The sequence below is a fragment of the Canis lupus genome, chromosome 2 (genome assembly GCF_011100685.1).
Source record: "Canis lupus familiaris isolate Mischka breed German Shepherd chromosome 2, alternate assembly UU_Cfam_GSD_1.0, whole genome shotgun sequence".
NCBI lineage: Eukaryota > Metazoa > Chordata > Mammalia > Carnivora > Canidae > Canis > Canis lupus.
Genome location: NC_049223.1, coordinates 61972245 through 61982985, shown reverse-complemented (window position 1 = coordinate 61982985; position 10741 = coordinate 61972245). Strand labels below are relative to the sequence as shown.

General features: G+C 39.5%; 1 long non-coding RNA gene across 1 annotated transcript; it reads right to left on the bottom strand.

Moving 5' to 3' along the window:
• Positions 1-598: 598 nt before the first annotated feature.
• On the bottom strand, positions 599-10379 carry LOC111094669. Its single transcript, XR_005355036.1, has 4 exons — positions 10110-10379; positions 5191-5264; positions 2255-2343; positions 599-697 (listed from the first exon to the last, which is right to left on the bottom strand). It is a non-coding gene; the product is annotated as an uncharacterized LOC111094669 (long non-coding RNA).
• Positions 10380-10741: the final 362 nt, after the last annotated feature.

The window sequence follows — 10741 nt, the reverse complement described above, 5'->3', positions numbered from 1 at the left end:
AAGCTGCAGGATTAAGTTGATCAAAACTCTGTGCTATGATGGCATTTTAATGCCTGATCAGAACAGAACTGTTCTTTGCAATTTGCTTTGAAGGGGGAATGAGGAGGGAGGGGGCAGAAATGGGAAGAGGGTTTTTACATCCCATCTTCACTTATCTACAGCAAGCATGCCATCCTTGCATGGGCTGAGGACAATGAGAAGCAACTGCAGAGGGTGAGTTGAAGTCAAGTCCGGCTCCGGAATGCATCCCCTGCAAGCCTCTGCTGGATTAGGTGAACTCAGCCTGTGCTTATTGTCAGGCCATGGGGTAACCAGGATTCCTCGATTTTTTGTTGTCCACTGAGATGCTGATGTTAATTCTCTGGTGTGTTTTTCCACTTGTATCTATTTCAAGGAATGCCACACAACTCAAAAACATGTAGAACCATCCTGCATGTGTTTCCAGAAATGTGTAGTGGTTAAGATCTTAGATTCTAGAATCAGAAAAATTTGAATGGACAACTGGTTCCACTTGTATCTTGCAGTGTGTCCCTGCACAGGTACCCTGAGTTCTTTGAGCCATGGCTTTCCTCATGTGCTAAGTAGGGACGTTCAAACCTACCTCATACCATCACCATCGTTGAGGGGATCAAATACAATGTACTTTGCACAGTGCCTGGTTCACGCTGACACAGCAGAAGCTCCTGGGGGTTATTTCCTATAAATACAAAAGTTTTTAACTGTCACCTGCCATTGCTAATCCAATGGCCAGTTCCAAATGGTCTCATCAGGTCTGGATCTTGGTTATAAGAGAATTCTCTGCAGATACCCATAGTTTCTTAGAATCCTATTTGGAAGTATGTCTTTAAAAGTGAGCACAACCATGTATCTTAATTCAGAGACAATAGAACACTCTGAAAAGAAACATGGAATGTAAATGCTCTAGGCCTAGAAATACAAGTGTGCCCCAAGGTCTCCCAGAGCTAGCAAAACATCAAGGCTTTTTCTCTTCTGGGCAGCCAATCTTAACATTTACTTTTTAAAACAACTACCACCATTAGTAACATTTATAAGGCACTTACTGTGTGCCAGGCACCGTACTAAAGCTTTTCTGTGAGGCAGCTCACCTAACCATCAGAACAATCCCATTCAGCCGTTACTAGGTGCGTCCCCTTTCTACAGATGAAGAAACTGACTCAGAGAAGTCACACAACCTGCCTGAACTAGGAGGTGACAGCAAGAATTGAAAGCTAAGTCAGCCTAATTCCATGGCCCAAAGTTTTAAGCAGTCGTTAGGGAAAACCTAAGATGGGGGTCCCCACATTCTGTTCCTTGCCGCTCGTAACACTGGTGGGGAGTTAATGCAGCACCTCTCACTACTCAGGGTGGCATAATTCCACTTTTAAGGAGCCCATTCCAAAAGCACTATCATTATGAGAAGGAATGACTCCAAGGGTGGGGACTTCTGGCTTTGGAGAAACACATGGTCTTCTCTATCACCAAGAATTCAACACACATGGTTCAGGCACTGCAGTGACAGACCGTTATTAAAAAGCTGGTCTCTGCTCTCCAGGAGTTCCCATTTCAAAACAAACACACAAATGAAAAAGTCCCCCATTTACAAATGCCCCCTGACGTCGAGGGAAACGTAGCACCAGGATCCAAGTGAAGAAGACCCTTTTTTTCTCTGAATGCTAATCCTCCCTTGGCATGAGTAATTAATTTTCTACCTAGAAAACCTCTATTCTATCCAGATTGAAGACCCCATCTCTAGCTCAAACTAGACAAGAGCGAAAGGATAAACAAAAGATCAAAAAATATATGATTTAAACCTCTCTCCACTGTGAAAGAACATTCATGTTTATTTATTCCTTATTCAAAAAAAAAAACAGGATTTCATTTCTAACTCTAAAAGAATTCATAGTTTCTGTAGGCCATTGTTCTGATTTGGAGCAATTCATCACAGAGCGATAACATGCTGATGATGTGTTACACTAATACATCCTTACATTGGTAATGCTCTAATAATCTGGCAGGCTCCTAAATCACCAGAGAGCTGTCACTCCCGTGATGTGTTACTCAGAGATACGGCTCTGATCGGAGAAAGGCATCCAGGAACTCAACAATGGAAGAGTTATATTTTTTGACTTCAGAATTTCTTGACTATAAATAATAACCTCTTTCATAAAGAATAGAAAACTCAGCCTGAAATCAAGAGAAGCAACAAAATTTCTTATATTTTTTAAATAAGCCAGAGATACAAAGATAAGCATACCTATTAGTGGCAGCCTTGGCTGTGTGGCAGAGGAGGTCACTGATAAGAAAATGATTCCTGAAGTATCAATGGGGTTGCTCAATTCGTTTCTGAAAGGTAATAAGTTAGGTGCTTACGGACCCATCTATCACGGAGGTGGATTTCATCAATGCCCTAAAATAAACAGCGTTAAAACCTGAGTCGAGAGAAAAATGACAGAGTGGGGAGAGAGGTACCCTTCTTCAACACCGTTGGTTGGAGAGTAAATTGATATAACCTTTCAGAGGGCAATTTGGCGATATTTATCAGAATTTAAAGCATGCATACTTTGGCCCCAGCAATTTCATTTCTAAAAAGTCTATCCTGCAGACATTCACACACCCACAGAAGAATATTTATGCATAAGAACATGTCCTGCAGCAACTGTTGAAATTGGGGGAAAAGAAAAAAACAAACAACCTAAATATGCATCAATAGCAGAGTGCTTACATGCATCAGTGTGTATTCGCTCTATGAAGTTTATGTGCCCATTAAAAAGTATGATGTGGATCAATGGCTTTGGAAGTGCTGCAAGGAACTGCAGAGCTGTGCTTGTCAATTTTCTGTGTGCTCCAGAATCGCTTGGGGAGCTAAGGAAATACACGGAGGCTCCAGGCTTACTAAGCTAGAATAGGGCCTGGACCTCTGTATTTTCATCAAGTCTTCTAGGTAAGACATCAAAGAATCAGGATCCCCACCCTAGCCTCATCTAGAGAAGCTTCACTCTGTGCCTGCATGTGTGCACACGTGTGTGTGTGTGTGTGTGTTTGTGTTTCTTTACTTAGGACTTTACAAAATACTTTTTTAATGGGGTTGCACTGACTTAAACTACTTTGAGAACAATTGGCACTGAAAGGTAGCTAACATGATTGAGTTCTTATACTGTGCTTTATGGTCATTCTCATTTAGTTCTTGTGGCAATGCAATGAAGGGGGTCATTATTATTCTTAACTTGGAAAATTAATAAATAGCGCAAAGAAGGTAAGCAAATTCCTCAAGATCAACAGAATCTAGTGATTCTGGAGTTGTGATGTGAACCTAGGCAGCATGAATTTTGGGCCTGAACACTCTGCTTTCTGACTCCAATGTGTGTGTAAACCCATGTATCTGTTGACTTGGAAACAGGTCCACAATACATCAGGCTTTCAAAAGCAGGTTAATAAACAGCATGTGCAACTAAATACTATTTTATTATATATTCATAGAAAGGAACGGATGTCTTATACTCATGTATTAGGGGGAAAAACCGAAGCTATATCCAAAATGAGGAAAATGAGAAGGATGGATAAGCCGGCGAGAGAGTATGTCCTAAAGATTCTTAATTTGGTATAGTCTATTGTCCCAGGCATTATTACTCGAGGTATTACTACCTCAAGGTCTACATGGGAGGGTTGCCCTTTGGGAGCCTCTATGTGCCAAAGCCATTTGTGAATGACCAGCTTACATTTTCAAGACTGAGATGTGTTGAGTGCTAAGGTACCATTAAGGAGGGGATACCATGTAAGCTCCATGCAGTCAAGGATGCCACTGTCTGGCTTCTTCCGTGTCCTCAGAACCTACCCAATGGTGGGCACATAATACATGAACCATAGATAGCTATTGAAATGAATAAGTGAGCACTGTAAATATAGAATGGGTTTTTTGAAGAATATAGGGTGGGCTGTTTAGGTTTGGTTTGTTTTTGGTTTTTTTCATGCTAAGACTTTTTGGAGCAGTTTTAGATTCACAGCAAAATTTGGAATAAGGTACAGATACTTCCCATATGCCTTCCACCCCCACATAGGCAGAGCCTCCCCAATTCACGACATATCCACCAGGCCACTCTTCTTGTTGTGCATTCAAGGTTTGGACAAATGTATAATGACATGTAGCCACTATCATAGCATCATATAAGTAATTTCACTGCCCTAAAGAATCCTCTATATTCAGATTATTCATCCCTCCCTACTTCCTAGCCCCTGGCAACCACTGATCTTTCTCCTTTTTCCACAGTTTATACTATCTCCATATCTTTTCTAGGATGTCACATAGTTGGAATCATACAGTAGATGTCCTTTTCGGATTAGCTTCTTTCACTTAACATGCATTTAACTTTCCTCCGTATCTCTTCATGATTTGATAGCTTATTGCTTTTTAGCACTGAAAAATACTCCATTATCTGGATGTACCATACACAGTTCATCCATTCTCCTACTGAAAGACATCTTGGTTGCTTCCAAGTTTTGGCAATTATGAATAATGCTGTTATAAACACCCGTGTGTAGGTTTTCATGTGAACTTAAGTTTTTAACTCCTTTGGGTACATACCAAGAAGCATCATTGCTAGACTGTATGTTAAGAGTATCTTAAATTTTGAAAAAGAACACCAAACTGTCTTCCAAAGTGACTGCACCATTTTGCATTCTCAGCAGCAATGAATGAGGGTTCCTGTTCTCCACATGCCCAATAGCACTTGGTGTTGAGGATGTTCTGGATTTTGACCATTTTGATAGGTGCGTAGTGGTATCTCATTATTGTTTTAATTTGCATTTCCCTGATGACATACAATGTGAAGCATCTTTTCATTTACTCATTTGCCATCTGTCTATCTTCTTTGGTGAGGTGTCTTTCAGGGTCTTCTGCCCATTTTTTAGTTGAGTTCTTTGTTTTCTTCTTGTTGAGTTTTAAGAGTTCTCTGTGCATTTTGGATAACAGTCCTTTATCAGATGTGTCTTTTGCAAATATTTTTTCACAGTCTGTGGCTTGTCTTTTTATTCATTTGACAGTATCTTTTGCACAGCAGTTGGCAAAATTTTTCAATCACAGCTTCAACATAGGCATGATTAAAGTGTCCTTGTCTTTGTTTAAATCATCTAATCTCGATAAATCAACCTAATGGTTATTTTTAGAATCTACAGGTAAAATGAAATAGAACTCACTCCAGAACCACGGGAGAGGTAACAGAAGAGGTGGCAAATGGTTCTCCTATCTTCATGGAGCTTACAGATTCTCACTGGAATGAAGAGACACACATTTAAAAAGAATCAGAAATCATACACAAGTTTGTAAATCCCATGTTAGCATACATGGTGTAGACTGAATTAAAGGAAGAGGAAAAAGTTCAGCAGAGTCTGAAGTGGCAAAACAAAACAAAACCCCAAACAAACGAACAAAAAAGCACAGGGTTTTAATTGCTCTTTAAAAATAATTTGCATTGGCTAAGAACATAAGCAGAATTTCCATCTAGAATATCTGGATCTGTGGCTCTCAACCACAGAGTTGTCACATACTATTGAACCATCAGCCTGGCACAGGGGCATGGCCAAATTTTGCTCAATGTGACATTTTCTTTGAATGGGTGCACAATTGAAAATACATCCCGTTGCAGCTGTATCTGCCTGATGGACAGTTTAGTTGAACAGACAGGAAGACATAAAACATGATCCAACCTGCTGTGAACAGGATTAAAGTGTGAGGTCAAATGGGCAAGGGCTTTTGATTATTTAAGAGAGTGCAGTCAAGGCAGTAAACAATCTACTCTACTCAAGTAGCGGACTGGTGCGAAAGGGTGACCACTAACTGCTTTGTAAACACTGGGAGACATTGTTCCGCTGTGGTAACGATTGCATTGTAATTATTCCTAATTTGTTTAAATGTTGTTTCTAGTCTCCTAAACACTCTGAGAGGTCTGCCAAAATTCTGATATTCAAAAGTGTGCCATGAATCCACAAAGTCTGGGAACCACTGATTTCCATCCTCCCTCGCTACCATGTTTTGCCTCGTATGATAGTTTTGCCCTTAGGACACAGTATTTTAATAATACTAAGCAAAAGCACTTTGGAATTTTGTGGTTACCTGCAACTATTTAAGATGAGAAGATATTTTTTAAAAGTAACTTTTTATTTTGAAATAATTTAAAATTCCACATGAGGTCACAAAAATAGGAGAGTGTTCCCATGTACCCTTCACCCAGTTTCCCCCAATGATTATATTTTATAAATAACCATAGTATGCTGTCAGAACCAGAAAACTGGGGGCCCCTGGGTGGGTCAGTGGCTGAGTGTCTGCGTTCAGCTCAGATCATGATCCCGGGGTCCTGGGATCGGAGTTCCATATCAGGCTCCCTGTTGGAGAGCCTGTGTCTCCCTCTGGCTGTGTTTCTGCCTCTCTCTGTGTGTCTCTCATGAATAAATAAATCTTTATTTAAAAAAAAAGAAGTCCCCAGGGGCATGTGGCTAGGCTTACTGACATGTGCTATAAGCACAAAATCTGCACCAAATTTCAAAGATTTATTACCAAAACATATATATATATATATATATATATATATAATAATCAGAAAGTATCTCAATAATTTTTATATTGTGTTCATGTTGAAATGAAAATATTTTGGACATGTTGAGTTCAATGAAACATATTTCTTTAATTAACTTAATTTCTCCTTTTCTTTTTAAATGTCTACTGGGAAATTTAAAATGATACACTGTGGCTCACATTATATTTATTGGACAGTGCTGTGCTAGGGGGTCAGGAATCACTTCCCAGGGAAAACATTCTTTAAACCAAAATGTGTGGGATAAGAATAAGTTATCGGCAAACAGAGGGAAGGACCGACATTTGGGAAGGCTCAGGGTGGAGAATGGAGAGGCAAACAAGAGCCCAAAATGCAGTGTCTTCCAGGTTAGGTTGAGAGGGTAGGTTTCAGTGAAACCTTTAATCTGAGGGCAAGATAACCATTGAAGGATTTTACCCAGGGGAGTGACATGATGGATTTTCAGCAAATAGGATCCCTTTGGTCAATCAGGAGCAAGAGTGGAGTAGGGAAGACAAGTTAGGGGTTGTTGAAGTATTTCTGGGCTGAATATTTTCCCTCCACCCTTCCTCAATTCCTCACTTCCACCCTGATGCAAACCGTTCAAGCAGGTTGGGCATCAAGGTGGGCTCAGAGCATACTTGTTAAGTTTATTTTTAAAAAAATCTTGTCTCTGTAGCTCAATTTCCAAGCTTAAGTAATTAGAGTTAAGGTCATTCCTGGATGTACTGGATGAAATTCAAAGCTAATTACAGATTCTGTTTTCCTTGGCCCTGTGTATATCAAAGTGAAGTAATCTCAGAAGGACAATTAAATCAATTTTTGTTGCAGTCCAATTTTTCAATCCTCCATTTACCTCAGAGATCAGAACAGAAGCATTGAGTGTACTTTCCAATCCTGTCCATCGGTTCCAGCCACTGGCCAGTTGAGTGATAAGTGAGGGATCTGCTGTCAGCCAATCAGATAGACCAGACGGGGACATGGAGGCGGGGAAAGAACCGGAGCAATACAACTCTGTCAATGTCCCAACATTGGCCATTGTTAGTGACATCTTTGGGGGCTGATTTTAACCACCAAGTCCTCAAGTATATTTTTCTCTAGGTTGACTTTGTTGCTGTTGTTTATTCTTATTGTTTTCTTATCCCTGTTGTTTGGACTCATGTTTTATTCCTCTCTTTTTCATTAGTTTCTGTCTTGAGATCATCTTGGGAACATTTTGTAGATGGAAACTGAGGTTTGGAATTAGGTATATTATTTGTCTACTGGGATCCTATGGAATGAAAAAGGAAAACAGCTTGTCTTTTAAAAAGTAATTAGGGCAGGCCGGGTGGCTCAGCGGTTTAGCCCGGCCTTCAGCCCAGGGCCTGATCCTGGAGACCTGGGATCGAGTCCCATGTCAGGAGCCTGCTTCTCCTTCTGCCTGTGTCTCTGCCTCTCTCTGTGTGTCTCTCATAAATAAATAAAATCTTTTATAATAAAAAATAATAAAAAAGTAATTAGGGACGCCTGGATGGCTCAGTCCTTTAAGCAACCTACTCTTGATTTTGGCTCAGGCCATGATCTCAGGGTCGTGAAATTGAGCTGAGCTTGAGCTCCATGTTGGGGATGGAGCCTGCTTAAGATTCTCTCCCTCTGCCCCTCCCCTGGCACTCCACACACTGTGCTTACTCTTTAAAAAAAAAAAAAAAAAAAAAAAGGCAATTCACCTAGAAAGATAATGCAAATAGTATATTCAATAGTATAGACAACACAACTAGCAAAGAAGAAGGTAAATCAAAGAGCACAAATCAGCAGTCACCCAGCCACATCAAGCTTGCAGATAGTTTGGTTTAACCCCAGTGACAACTATAAAATATTTTCATTAGCTGCCAGTATTTAAAAATTAGGAACTTGGGCACTTGGGTGGCTCAGTGGTTGAGCATCTGCCTTTGGCTCAGGTCGTGATGCAGGGGTCCTGGGATCGAGTCCCACATTGGGCTCCTCACTGCCTATGTCTCTTCCTCTCTCTCCGAGTCTCTCATGAATAAATAATTTTTAAAAAAAAATAGAATAAAAATTAGGAACTTTTACTTCAAAATCTACATTTCAAAATCTACATCTCTTGAAAATAAGAAGTGTTTGCCACACTGGACCTCATAGCAGGGGTGACTTGCTAACAGTTGTCCCTGTAGCTCCAGTTCCCCATAGTCTCCACCCTGCCCTGCTGCTTTACATCCAGCCTCCCTCACTCATTTGTGTTATCTGTAGGCCCCAGGAGATAGTTGAGTTAGCAACCTTACCATGAATGCAGAGAAAAAAGCACGAAGGATATGCCCCATACTTTAAGAGTGATTGCTCTATGAAGAGTCATAGATTTGGAAGACACTGTCTGCTTTCCCATTCACATCCATATTTTTGAGTTTTGAGGTTTTAGAACAAGAACATATTCATATTTTATTAACATAACATTATAAAATGATGTTTATTAAGAAATTGTAATTACAGGTGTGCCTGGGTGGCACAGTTGGTTAGGGATCCGACTCTTGGTTTTGGCTCAGGGCACGATCTCAGGTCTTAGGATCAAGCCCAGGATCAGGCTCCATGTTGGTTGTGGAGTCTGCTTGGGATTGTCTCTCTCCTTCTCCCTTTACTCCTCTCACTCATGCTCTCTCTCTCTCTTTTCAAAGATTTTATTTATTTATTCATGAGACACACAAAGAAAGGCAGAGACACAGGCAGAGGGAGAAGCAGACTCCCCATGGGGGAGGCCCCGATGCAGAACTCGATCCCAGGGCCCTGGGATCATGCCCTGAGCCAAAGGCAGATGCTCAACCATTGAACCACCCAGATGCCCCAATAAATAAAATATTTTTTAAAAAGAAATTATAATTTAAAAAATAAAATAAAATAGAGTATCCTAAAAAAAAAGAAATTATAATTACAAATACATTATGCTGCAATCTTAACTCTGTCCATTACTTGGCGTTTAGCATAACAGATGCTGCATGGGAATAGTCAACATATTTTCTGTGAATAGGTTCCCTGAAAAGTATAATGGCCAAGTGGCCAAATTAGAAGGTCAAACAAGACTAGAATATATGAAACCTTGGACAGAATAGATCATATTGAAAGAAAAAAAATCAGCCTTACACCAGTCAATTAAACAAAAGTCTAATTACTCTATTAGTCTATTAGCAAAAGTAGTTTTGCTTTTACTAATACAAAAAATAAGCTGGACTGGGATTCATATCTATTTAAGATGGGACCATGTGGGCTAGTTGTGCTCTTTCCCACCCCATAGAGAGGCATGAAAACATATGACTATCAACTGAGCAGACCCCAAAAAACCTCATTCTTCTCAATCCTCCCCATGCTGTAGTAGAAGAGTATGTTCAAAATTAATTAATACTATTTAAGCTGATCGACCAGCCACCACTGATGGTGCTTATTTGTTTGCTCTCCTTTGCTTATTCGCTACAAGATAACTTTGCCCCACATGTCATAAAAGAATTCTGTAATCAAATTTCATTTTTAATTGTCTGTAAAAACCTGAAATAAGAGACTCACTGGCATGTTTCAAAATTCTACAGAAAGCAGTGACAGTAAATGCAACAGTCATCTGAAATACAGAAAATAAAAAGAAATCATACTTCCTCTCACTCACTGATTTGTAAAAGAGGTAATGTATAAATTATAATTTTTGAATCAATGAGGAACTGCAATCATTTACCCATACTTTTAATTTGTGGCTATGTAGACAAGCCAGCTTTACTTAAAAGATTTTTAAAAGCATTCCCTTCATCTTAAAAGAAGTTTGGATGAGATGAATCTGTTAGTCCTCCCAGCTCCGGGATCCTATGTTTTATGACAGTAAATTCACTCAAACAGCTGTTGTTTTTTAAATAACTAATTAGCACTACCATAGCTGGCTACTAAAGTTAATTGGGGAAAAAAAACAGCAATGAATTATTTCAATGCATGTGATGATTTTTTATAATGTATTATCTATAAATTTTGATGCAGTTGTTTTATTATAAAAATAATGACAATATTCATTAAGTGTTAAGTGTTTTTATTTGCCAGACACTTGGGTGGTGGTCTCAATCTTGACATCAATCTTTATTTAGGTAGATGCTATAACTTCCCCCATTTTATATGCCAGAATACTAAGGCTCAAAGTGTTGAATGATGTTCCCAAG